Source organism: Geotrypetes seraphini, chromosome 2 (genome assembly GCF_902459505.1).
Source record: "Geotrypetes seraphini chromosome 2, aGeoSer1.1, whole genome shotgun sequence".
NCBI lineage: Eukaryota > Metazoa > Chordata > Amphibia > Gymnophiona > Dermophiidae > Geotrypetes > Geotrypetes seraphini.
This window is the reverse complement of record NC_047085.1, coordinates 447350476-447363254: the sequence shown is the minus strand read 5'-3', so window position 1 is coordinate 447363254 and position 12779 is coordinate 447350476. Positions and strand designations below refer to the sequence as shown.

Below are 12779 nucleotides of genomic sequence, written 5' to 3'. Positions count from 1 at the left end.
ATGTAGAAATTAGGTGTGTTAATGCAGAGAGCGAATGTTCAGGGTCAGTGAGGTAAAGGAGGACATCATCCGCGTATGCAGAGATTTTTATTTCTATGGAAGCAATGTTGATCCCTTTAATATCGGGGGAGAGGCGGATGGCTGTAAGAAGGGGTTCTAGGGCTAAATTGAATAAAAGTGGGGACATTGGGCATCCCTGACGGGTGCCTCTGTGCAGAGTGAATGGAGCAGATGCCTCATTATTAATGATAAGTTTTGCAGAAGGGGAATTGTAGAGTATGGAAATCATATGGATAAGAGATGGGGGAAAACCAAATCTAGACAGGACTGCAAAAAGGTATTTCCACTCCACTCTATCGAACGCTTTTTCAGCATCTAGAGAAACAAGGATTGATGATTGAGTGAACGATTGAGAGGAGTGGAGCACATGACATAAGAGCCTAGTGTTATCTGCACCATAGCGACCTTTCAGAAATCCCACTTGGTCTCTGTGAATCAGATAAGACATTACTTTTTCCAATCGAAATACTAATATTTTTGCATAAATTTTATAGTCCAAATTCAAAAGAGATATAGGTCTATAGTTCTTAACGAGGTCAGGATCCCTGTTCGGTTTTGGTAGAACTATAATGTTCGCTTCAAGAAATCTGTGAAGAGTTGACGGGGCTTCCTGTATACCTTTGTAGTAAGAGAGTAAATAAGGAGACAGAAGAGTTGAGAATGATTTGTAGAATTCAGAAGACAAACCATCGGGTCCAGGCGCTTTAGCAGAAGGTAGAGATGAGATGGCACGTGTGACTTCATCAGTGGAGATAGGTACTTGCAAGGAGCGACGTTGCTGGTCAGATAAAGTCGGTAGATCAAGCGAATGAAGGAAATCTTGGATAGATGAGGAGGAGGAGGAAGTTTCTGAAGTGTAGAGATCATCATAGAATTTGCGAAAGTCTTCCAATATGTCTTTAGTTGTATGATGAATGTGACCAGAACTGGTTTTGATGTGGGTAATATGGTTTTTTGAACGTTTTCCTTTCAGGAAAAGAGCAAGAAGATGGCCAGATTTGTTGGAAGAGGCATAATATGTGGTTGATCGACGGAATAAAGATGCGGAAGCCATGGAGCTGAAGAGTTCATTATACTGGAATTTAAGTTGCTGCAGTTTTCGGTATAACTCAGGATCAAAATGGTTATAGAGTTGAGATTCATAAGAATGAATGTCCGTTTCCAGTAGATGAAGTTTAGATTTTTTTTGTTTCAATTGAAAGGCTGAAAAGCTGATGATTTTACCACGTAGCCAAGCTTTATAAGATTCCCAGACTATGGAGAAGTCGTCCACTGAAGATATGTTAGTGTCGAAGAATAGTTGAGATTCATTTTTGATATATGAGATGAAGGAGTCTTCATGTAGAAGAAAGTTGTTAAATCTCCATTGCCTGAATGTGGAAGAGGAGGCCCAATTGAGGTGACAGGATACAGCTGCATGATCTGAAATAGTGATGTCATGTATGCGTGATGAAGAAACCATATTTAATATGTCTTTAGATCCAAGAATATAGTCAATTCTCGAGTAAGTTTGGTGGGGTGCCGAGTAGAAGGTGAAATCTTTGTCAGATGGATGCAGGATTCTCCAGATGTCCGACCAGCCGAAAGAGTCCATTAGGTTTTTAACAGTGGATCTCACCCGAAGTTTTGCTGGGCGGCATTTCGATGAGCGATCAATGAAGGGATCTAGAGGAAAGTTGAGGTCACCTGCAAAAATGGTGTCCGAGGAAAGTGATGAGTGGCAGAGTGTTTGGAATGATTGAAAAAAGGAAGGGTCATCTGCATTAGGGGCGTAGACGTTGAACAATTTTATTGGCCTTCCGGCTATGGAGCCCTCCAAAAAGGACCAGCGACCAGAAGGATCAAATTTGTGGACTTGAAGTTGAAAATTAAGAGATTTCTTTATTAGAGTGATTACTCCATTTTTCTTTCCTGAAGCAGGGGCAGCAAAGCAATATTGAACCCATCCTCCAACTAGTTTATTAGCTTCCTCAGCGCTGATATGTGATTCCTGTAGGAGACATATATCTGCTTCAAGGTGTTTGAGATAGTGCAGGATTTTCTTTCGTTTTATAGGGCTGTTGATCCCTTTGACGTTTAGGGAGACGATATGTAATTTAACCATTGGGAAGCTGTTGGATAACAGGTTCTAGGAATGGTTCTCGGAAGAAACACTTAAGCTCTGCACTGTAGGAAACAAAGTGTGGATAAAGACTTGAATTCCATGATTTGCCCAAGTAAGTATCACAGCATACAAGAACAAAAAAAGGGAGAAAATGTAAACAATAAGGAGGATGATTCAGTCCAATAAAGAACCATGTCAAAAAGTAGAAAAAGATCCAGAGATGGGATCCCATGCTGACAAGAGGTGCTCAGGCAGCCCTTCGCTCGAGCCCAAATTGTGAATCAAATGATACTATTTAAACCTCAAAAACAGTAAAGCAGAAAATAATTTGATAAAGGAAAGTCAGGTCATAGCTCCTACTGTGTCGTCCAGGAACTTTTGTAATTCAACCGGATCATCAAAATTTTTGGTATTGTTGTGGTAAGTGATCTTCATCCTCGCAGGATAAAATAGCCCGTATTGGGCTCCTATGTTTTTAAGCTGAGGCCTCATTGCCAAGAAGGCTTTTCTTTTTTGTGCTGTTGCTTTTGCCAGGTCAGGGACCATGATGATTTTTTTACCATCATGTTGCAGTGCAGGAGAGGATTTAGCAGCTTGCAGGATTTGGAGAGCTTGAGTGTAACGGAGGAGTTTCAGGACAATAGGCCTGGGAGGCTTTGCAGGTAATGGCGGACCAGATGGGACCCTGTGCGCTCTCTCAATCTCGAGCGGAGGGTCAAATTTAAGCTTTAGAGTAGTAGGAATGAAGGAGAGCAGAAAAGACATAAGGTCATTACCTTCAGATGATTCTGGAAGACCAATAATGCGAACATTACTCCGACGCATCCTGTTAGAGAGATCTTCAATATCACGTTGCAGCACAGTAAGCTTGCGAAAGTCACGTTGTATTTCAAGATATTGTGAGTCATGTGCTGCAAGTCTTTCTTCTGCCAAATCTATACGAGCATTTTGTTGCTTGAGTTGAGTGAGTATGCCCCCGATTTCATTTTTAATGTCAGCCGTGGCGGCTAAATTTTCCTGCATTAAGTCTCTGAGCACGTGGAGATCATGAGAAATTGAGTCTCCCTGTGCTGAGGCGCCAGGCATGGAGGCCTTAATCGGAGAGGGCGGTTCGTGCTTCGATCTTTTCGGCGCTGGATGCGCCGCCGACGGGCCAGGAGGAGGAGCGGTATCGGGCTTGTTAGCCTTGGACGACATTCCGCCGTAAGGGAGCAGTGCGTGCTGACCTGAATTTATTCTTTGCGAGGTTTAAATTATTAAATTCAGCGAGGCTCGGACCGGAGCGCGGGCGCTAAGCGGCCATCTTGAAATCGCGCACGTGACGCCCCCTACATTTTTTCCATTGACATGAATGGGTGAAATCTGATTTTCTGTTTGTAGCTCCGCCCACGTGTGCAGTTGGGCCGCGAGACCCCCAGAACATATCACCCCAGGTAGTGAGGGATCTGCATACCAAGTTTCGTTCAAATCGGTCAAGCCATCTGATTTTCTGTTTGTAGCTCCGCCCACGTGTGCAGGTGGACCGCGAGACCCCCAGAACATATCACCCCAGGTAGTGAGGGATCTGCATACCAAGTGTCGTTCAAATCGGTCAAGCCGTTTTTGAATTACTGTGAGAATGGCAGCTTTTTACATTTTTTCCATTGACATGAATGGGTGAAATCTGATTTTCTGTTTGTAGCTCCGCCCACGTGTGCAGGTGGGCCGCGAGACCCCCACAACATATCACCCCAGGTAGTGAGGGATCTGCATAACAAGTTTCGTGCAAATCCGTCAAGCCGGTTTTGAATTACTGTGAGAATGGCAGCTTTTTACATTTTTTCCATTGACATGAATGGGTGAAATCTGATTTTCTGTTTGTAGCTCCGCCCTCGTGTGCAGGTGGGCTGCAAGACCCCCAGAACATATCACCCCAGGTAGTGAGGGATCTGCATACCAAGTTTCGTTCAAATCGGTCAAGCCGTTTTTGCGTGATCGCGGCACATACACACATATACACACACATACACACATACATACCTCCGATTTTATATATATAGATAGTTGACTTTCATCTATATTAAGGAGCTAGTGAATGTATGCTTCTTTACGTTAAAATTGCTGAGTCACCTACTACAGTTTCTTACAGCTGGGCAATTTTTTGGCAGAGTTGCAGTTCTGTCAAGAGCTGATTATCACAACTCATTAAAAGTCCTGCAAATGGTTATGAACGATTCCATGGGATTGATCATTCAGTATGACAGAAGACAGAATTTCTCCATAATCAAGGGACCATCATTGGCTTCCTATCAAATTTTGCATTGACTTTAAGATTTGTTGCCTTTTATTTCATACATTCCATGGCAGTGCTCCCAGTTTCTTGAGGAACTGTTTGATATGCCAGCAGAACACAAGAGCACTGAGGTCTCCAGCTACAAATATGGTTGTATTTTGGGGGGTGGTGGTGGTAATTCTATAAAGAGATGCTTACTTTTAGGTAGCACGAAGGTATGCAAATGGATCTGGTATTCTAGTCATTTATGTGCACAATGTTCCATGCTAGGCCCCTGCCTAGAACAGCAGGCGGCACTATCAGCGGCTTTCCTGAGACTGGGTGTGCCCCACCCCTTGGAAATGGGGAAGCCTTTCAGGAGTGACCAGCCTAGGCATCTGCCTAGTACTCCAGAATGCATCGTACAGTGAATAATGAGACCCCAAGATAAACAGTATTCAATAACAGTCTTCAGCTTTTATTTGGACCATTAACTGGTCAACATTCAGTATTGTCACTTCCAATAAGGAGAAAAAGAAGGCAAACAAAAACACTTCCTTGCAGCGGTTCAAAGGTAATACAAAACATCTTTCATTGCACCTGGGCATTCTGGCTCCCTGAAAAAAGGTTTCTTTTCTAGGGCTGTGTGCTAGGAGATCTTTTTTAGTTCATGAATCCAAAACCCTTCATGAAGATAAGTGAACCAAAAACACAAAAAAAACTCACTGCTTTAAACATAGGTTCTAATTAATGGCTTTACTGCAGGTAAAGTGAGCGACCCTAAGCTCCGAGTTTGATAAACTCTTAGCAAACAGTTGGAGGAACAAAACTTCCTTGTAGCAGGATTCAAATCACACTGTAACTAACTTCACAGACCTTCTCAACCCAGGTTTACTGGACGTTTTCCTTTGTGCTGAATCATAGCACTACTTAAGGAAACAGCAGTATCAGGCAAAAACTGGCAAACATTGTCCAACAGGTTAAACATCGTTTATTCCTTTACTTTATGAGGCTTTTAACTACCCTGAGCAAAATTTTTGTTCAAGCAAAACATAGTTTCTCAGAGGAAACGCCAAAAATATTCCTTTCCTTTCCTTAATTAAAGGCAACTACCTTTTCTGTAGAGAAACAAAAAAATAAATAATTCCCACAAACAAAACTGTCAGGGCTCCTTTCTTCTCAGTATTAAGGACCCATCTCCATGCAGTCTTGTGGCAGTGGCAGCTCCAACGGCAACTCAGCTGTATCCATGACCTCACCAGCTCTTGGCTCGCAGTGGCTTGTAAGAATGATGTTTTCCTCTTCAGCCATTTCCACCTCCTGCTCCACCCTTCACTTTCCTGCCTCCTCTCCTGATTCAGAGCTCTCTCCTTATATATTTCATTGACACCCCCCCTTCTACTAGGGAGGGGGATGGCCTTAGCTCTCTTGGGAGCAGAGCAGTGTTCTTCAACTGCTGATCCGTGGACCGGTTCCGGTCCACAAAAATTTCCTGCCGATCCATGCAGGGCTGGCACATGCCTCGGGCCCGAGACAGTGCAACCGCCAGTACGCAGTGCGATTGATGCGGTGTTGTCATTGCCACCCCCGGTGTTATCTTCTGGCCGGCTCCCTCTTCCTCACTGCCATAGTGCACAAAGCCACGGGCAGCAGCTCCTACACACATCCTGCACCTGAACTGGAAAACTTCTCTCTGACGTCACAACATGAGTGGATTCTGTATCTCCCTCACTGCTCACTTGAAGAACTATTATAAAATTTAATAACATAACGTAACTTTATTCTTCTATACCGCCATAGTCAGATGACTGCTAGGTGGTTCACACTGAAGAGAGCTGGACAATCAGCGAATTACAAAATGCAAATAGTGAAAGTACAACATATTACTCAAGAAATGGACAGGATGATAATATAAATTTAGTGTGACTTCTGTTTAGGAGATAAATCTGTCGAACAATACAGTTTCAATTTCTTTCCGAAAGGCGCTGTAAGTCAGCCTAGATCCATTGATGTAGTTACCTAGCCAAGACTGCTGTTTGCTTGCTTGAAACATGAAAGATCTATCCAAAAAGGACTTATACAGTTGACAGGTTAAGTATGTATCATTCAGTCTATTTGCTCTGTTACACTTTATTTTGTGAATTCATAGATGTACCCATCTCATTATCTTTATAACAGGACATAGGCCCTTATGGTCTAAATACTATTCATGTTGAGTCAAGTGTGTCAAGGATTTTCAACGAGTGTTGGACACTGCTGGTTGTCTGGTTTTGTTGTCAACCCTGCTGTTGCTTGTACTCAGTGGCATAGCAAGGGAGGGCACCAGCACACCTCTGCCTCCTCACATCACACTCGTGCCCTCTCTTACCCCCTGTATCTCTTTAAATCTTTTTCTTTCACAGCATTTATTGTACCATTTTGTGGAAGTGTGATATTGTGTTTACCATTTGTTTTCACTATACTGTGTTCGTTGGGCCTCTTTAAATCTTTGCCGACGCAAACAACTTCTCCAGCCTGCTGCTCGTGCTGGCCTTGCTCTCTTCTGAAATCATTCTGGGTTGCGGGGCCAGGAAGTAACATCAGAGGGAAAGTCAATGCCAGTGCGAACAGCAGGCTGGAGATGCTGCACGTGCTGGTAAAGATTTAATGAGGTATGTGTGTGGGGGTGGGGGTGGTGGTGAGGAAGGAGCAGAGGGGCAGAGAGAAGGGCATGGGGGGTGCCACTGCCCCAGGAGCCTCCTACCCTCACTACGCCACTGCTTGTACTCTTGGTCACCTGGGCTGGGTTTTGTTTCTCTATTGTCCTTTGTGTTGATCACTCCTTTAGGACTTCTTCTGGCCTATTAGTCAGTCTGAACACATGGGGGTGTTAGAGAGAGTGTAATGCATTGTTGATCTCCTCCTGTTTCCCTTTTGGTTAAATCTGTCACAGAAATTTTGTTCATGCAGCACCTTTAAATATATGTCATGCAAAGACTTTCACATGTATCTCAGAAGCCAGCCAAAATTATTGAGGGATATATGAACATAAGAATTGCCATACTGGGACAGAATGAAGGTCCATAAAACACAGTATCCAGTTTCCAACAGTGGCCAACCCAGGTCCCAAGTACCTAGCTAGATCCCAAGTAGTAAAACAGATTTTATACTGCTTATCCAAGCCATCTTCATAATGGCCTATGGACTTCTCTTTTATAAAAAATTATACAAACCTTTTTAAAACCCTGTTAAGCTAACTAATTACATCACATTTTCTGGCAACAAATTCCAGAGTTTAATTATATGTTGTGTGAAGAATTATTTTCTCCGATTTGTTTTAAATCTACTACTTAGTAGCTTCATTGCATGCCCCCCTAGTCCTAGTATTTTTGGAAAGAATGAACAAGTGATTCACATCCACCCTTTCCACTCCACTCATTATTTTATAGACCTCTATCATATCACCCCTGAGCCTTCTCTTCTCCAAGCTGAAGAGCCCTAGCCACTTTAACCTTTCCTCATAGGGAAGTCATCCCATTCCTTTGATCATTTTTGTTGCCCTTCTCTGTACCTTTTCTAATTCCGCTATATCTTTTTTGAGATACAGCAACCAGAACTGCACACAGTATTTGAGATGCGGCTGTACGATAGAGCGATACAAGGGCATTATAGCATTTTCATCTTTGTTTTCCATTTCTTTCCTGATAATTCCTAACATTCTGTTTGCTTTCTTATCTGCTGCTACACATTGAGCTGAGGGTTTTCGACATATCCTCAACAATGACACCTAGATCATTTTCCTGGGTGGTGACTCCTAACGTGGAACTCTGCATCACATAGCTATAGTTCGGGTTCCCATATGCATCACTTTGCATTTGCTCATATTAAACATCATCTGCCATTTTGATGCACAGTTTCCCAAGGCTCTCTTGCAATTTTCCAGAATCCTTTTGCGATTTAACAACTTTGCGTCATCAGCAAATTTAATTATCTCACTAGTTATTCCCATCTCTAGTTCAGTGTGACAGGGTTGGTCACTGGCCAGCATAGGGAGCCCGAGCAGTGGAGGTCATGGAGCCTGAAAGAAGAGCTGATTTGCATAAGATCAGCAAATGCTGCTGGGAGCTGACCACCCACCCTGAGTGGATTGTGGTGTTGAAAAGAACAACTTCCAGCACAGAGAGCTCAGAAGGTAAGAAGCTCTTTCATGAGCTGGGTGATCCTTGGGAGGAATTATTCTAGTTTAACTGCCAGTAAGCTCTGAAGACCATGCTTGACAGGGGGTCTGGCTGATCTGTTCTGATAGAGGAGACTGGTGCAGTAGTAGAAAGCAATAATATAACCTACATGTAGAATTCCAAGTGGTGTATGGGATCAAGCATTGTTTTTCTCAGCAAGACATTTAGTTGATTATAAGCCTAGAGCATTCCTTTTTAGATTTCCATTATACCAGCACAACCCTAATGAAGCTTTCATTTAGAAGCCAAAACATAGACTGTGTCGGGGTCAAGCTAAAAGGGATCAAGGACTCTCTATTAGGCTTGAATTATTTTGTGTATATGTTTTATTTTTTGTATATGTTTTAATTTTTTAAATAAATTCACAATTGTTCCAAAGGGTGATGTGCACAGTCCCTTCCCCACTTCTTCCGGTGATTCACAGCAGTAGAAAGCCCAGTGGTAGGAGGGTCTGTGGGGACCTATACATCAGTGGAGAGATGTGGCCCTGGAGTGAAGCCCGGTAGGAGGAAAGAGCTAAAAGTAGCCAGAGGGCCCAGTAGAGACTGGAATAAAGGAAGGGACTCAGGCTTGACAACTGGTGGAAAAACTAGTGAAGAAAAATCCAGATGGTGGGGACCCAAGAGGCTAGGGAGTGAGGGACTGGAGGTGGCTTCACAAGAGGCAGCTGGAAGAGCTAGCAGAGTCCAAGGCTAAGGGGGGTCAGGCAACTGATTGGCGGTGGGACTGGCGGGGCTGGTGGTGACTGGCAGAGAGACCAGTGATGGCACCAGGAGCCATCAGAGAGGACCTCAGGTGAAGCAGCCTGAGAGACCCTGGGAGCATTGGCCAAGATCTAAGGAGTGTCCAGTGGAGGGACTAGCTGGGACGGTGGCAACCAGTGGAGTGACTGGTGAATGGCCCCATAAGCTACCAAAGATTTGGGGGCAATACAGGGTCGAAGGAAAGACTCAGGAGAAACCTGGAGGGATGGAATCCAGGGAGGACCTCAGGACGACCTGGTCATATGTTTTAAGAACTGTGTGTTTAACCCTGTTTATGTTGTGTGTTACAGAGAACCAAGGTGCCTGGGGGTGGACATGTGACAGGCAATACTACTCGGGCCAGTCACATGATGACAATCAGTCAAACTCAAACCAGAAATTTTTGAAAATTAGATTATTGTCTACTGCTGTACTGTACGTCAGCCATTGTTCGATGTGTGTTTGTTAACTAAAAGCCATTTATATACGTGCAGTGATTAAATATTTCTTTAGCAAAGGTAGCAACCATTTTTATTTGTTGTGTCCTCTCTTTTTTCTCCACAAATATGGTAATCCTAGGCAGGAGCAACTTGTCTTTATAGAATAGGCTTGAAATAGGACTTTTCTTCTCCTCTTCTCCTGTTATAGAATTACCCTATTGGGCCCCTGACATGTATCCTTAATACAGCTCTATGCAAATGAGCAGCCACCTGACACTTATAACTGCCTTGAAACTATGTAAATGACAACATCCAGATTTTTCAAAGGATTTCTGTAAAATCAGAAATACACACATAATTTTCTGGCCTACTGAAACATACCCGGAACATACTTCTTAGAAAACTGTGCATGCTGCAGATTTACATGTGTAAACAGTGGCTTTCTAACATCGCTATTGACGCATTTATACATGCAAATGCCATGCAAGCCTTCTGAAATGACCTCCAAGCCCCTTTCAGGCATAATGGAGAGCTCTGTCCTACACTGGCCACACGTACTGAAAGAAAATATTTCTGTGAATAGCTTGCAGCTCCAAACGCTCTTGAAAGCTGCCCAGTAAATGCAGCCCAGAGATTCTGACAGAAAATGTAGGTTGATATTGTATTAGTAAGGAATGCAAGTGCATACATTCTATGAAATGCCAGAATTTTAGCCTGTGTAATCATGACATTAATGCTGCACTAGTCATTTTGAACAATTTTACTTAATGGTATTTATTTTTCCCTTTTCTCTCCCTAATGACTTTCCAGTTTGCCTGGGGCAAGCAGTGTCTGAAGCGACCCTTTTGCAAACTCATTGAGATGCAGGAGCTAGCTGTCTTCCACTGACTGATAGCAGAGGGAATTAAATACAGGATACTCTGAGCTGCAGCCTTCCAATACTGTGAGTAAGCATTTTGGCCTAGAAGCTAACTTCATTCCACTCCTTCATGTTTCAGTAGTGTACCAATTCAAATTCAGCAGCTGAAACAGACTTTGCTTTGGATTTCTCATTTGGAAACTAAATTAAAATGCAGGTATTGATCATCACTGTACAGAGGAGTGGAGATAATGAAATGCACTTATACAACATAATTGTGTTTTGTTTTTTTTCTTTCCAGAGGGATGAATCAGAGAAAAGAAAACAAAGAAAATAACATGGCAGCTTCTAGTTGCATTTGGGCTTTATAATCCTCTTAACCCTGTGGGATAGCATGACTGCTGGTATGGTCAGGGTTTCTGTGCCTGCCGGAAGGCCTTTTGCACAACAAAGGCCTATTGAGGACCAGTTTCAAGCAAAAACAAAAGAAATGCCTGTCTTTACCCCTTTCAGGCTTCAAAGCGTATAACAGAAGGCTCCTATACAAAGGTGAGAACTTAGGGCCTTCCTTCTCCTCATCTGGGGCTCTCAGTTTCCCGCTAGCTCTGGGACTTTTCAGTTTTTTCCTGTCAATTCTGTCACTTCACTTCCCCAGATATGCCCTATGAGGGCAGGCTGAGAAGGGGAGTGACCAAGATGGCGTTAGCAGGCGTTAGCTCTAGCTCGGCAAAGTAGAGGCTTTTGGATCTTTACTGCAAATTTTCTTTTACCTCCTGCAATGCTAAATACCAAGAGGAAGGGGACTGTGAGGTCCATTCCCCCACTGGCCTTTGTGTGATCCTTTATACAGCAGAGGACTGAATGTTTTCTTGCCGAGACCCATTCACCTGGAGTTGGGGAGTTGAGCCCTGCCGTGAGGTTGGATGGAGAAGTGCCTTTCTCTTTAAGGCACAAAATTTCTGTATCACCCCCAAGTTCCAAATTCCCTCAATGTCTGGCAATCTCAGGGGCAGTGATTGGAGGTTTGTAGGCAGCTAGGGCTGCTGAGACTGAGGGCTCCTGTGAGGGAAGTAGTCAACTGTAAGAGAACTGGGAATACAGACTGAAGGAGCAATAGTATCTACGGCATCCATGGAGGTTACTTTGGCTAGCAGTTGGGCAGTGTAGCCAATGCCGGGTGGACTTCTATAGTCTGTTCCTGTATATGGCAGGATAGATCAGGAACAGGTCTTGCCTATCTTGGTGGGAGGGGAAGACATCTTATAGTGGAATTTAGCAAGTGAAATGAATAATTACTGGATTATGGGTTCAACATTGCCTTGATAATGAATGTGATTGTTGGTCAGACTGGATGGACCGTACAGATCTTTATAAGCCATCATTTACTATGGTGCTCATTTTCAAAAGAGAAAAACACCCCCAAAATGGCATAAAGTGGCATTTAGGGTTTTTTTTTTTTGTTTTTTTTTGCTAAAATGTCCAAATTATTGTTTTAAAAACTCATTGATTTCAAAATCCTAGATTAGATATTTTAGATCAGTGGTATTCAACCCAATCCTCAGGGACCACCTGGCCAGTCGAGTTGTCAGGATATCCACAGTGAATATGGATGACAGAGACTTTGAAAACCCGACTGGCCAGATGGTCCCTGAGGACTGGGTTGAATACCACTGTTTTAGATGTCTTTCTAGGTTGCTCATCCCCTATTCGTCTAAATTCCAAGGGGTCGTGTTTTGGTCAGGTTTAGGACTTGGAAGTTTTGCAGTGATAATTGAACATTTAACAAAACATCCAAGGCACCATTTAGACGTTTGGGACTAGACCTGTTTTGAAAACAAGGGGTAAGAAAGATGCTCAAACTGACCAGATGACCTCTGGGCTAGAAGGACCATTGGTCTGACCCAGTAAGGCTAGTCTTATATGCCAAAGGATGTGGTAAGAGCGGTTAATGTAGCTAGTTTAAAAAAAGGTTTGGACAAGTTCCCAGAGGAAAAGTCCATACTCTGCTGTTGAGACAGACATGGGGAAAGCCACTACTTGCCCTGGATTGGTAGCATAGAATGCTGCTACTATTTGGGTACTTGTGACTTGGATCGGCCTCCGTG

General features: G+C 43.3%; 1 long non-coding RNA gene across 3 annotated transcripts in view; it reads left to right on the top strand.

The window, feature by feature from the left end:
- The window catches only part of LOC117354269, a 91870-nt gene that overhangs the window by 63019 nt on the left and 16072 nt on the right, over nt 1–12779 (top strand). For all 3 annotated transcript variants that reach the window (XR_004538159.1, XR_004538160.1, XR_004538158.1), the window contains exons 3-4: nt 10626–10758; nt 10976–11223. This is a non-coding gene — a long non-coding RNA (uncharacterized LOC117354269). The remainder of the gene's footprint in view (nt 1–10625; nt 10759–10975; nt 11224–12779) is intronic.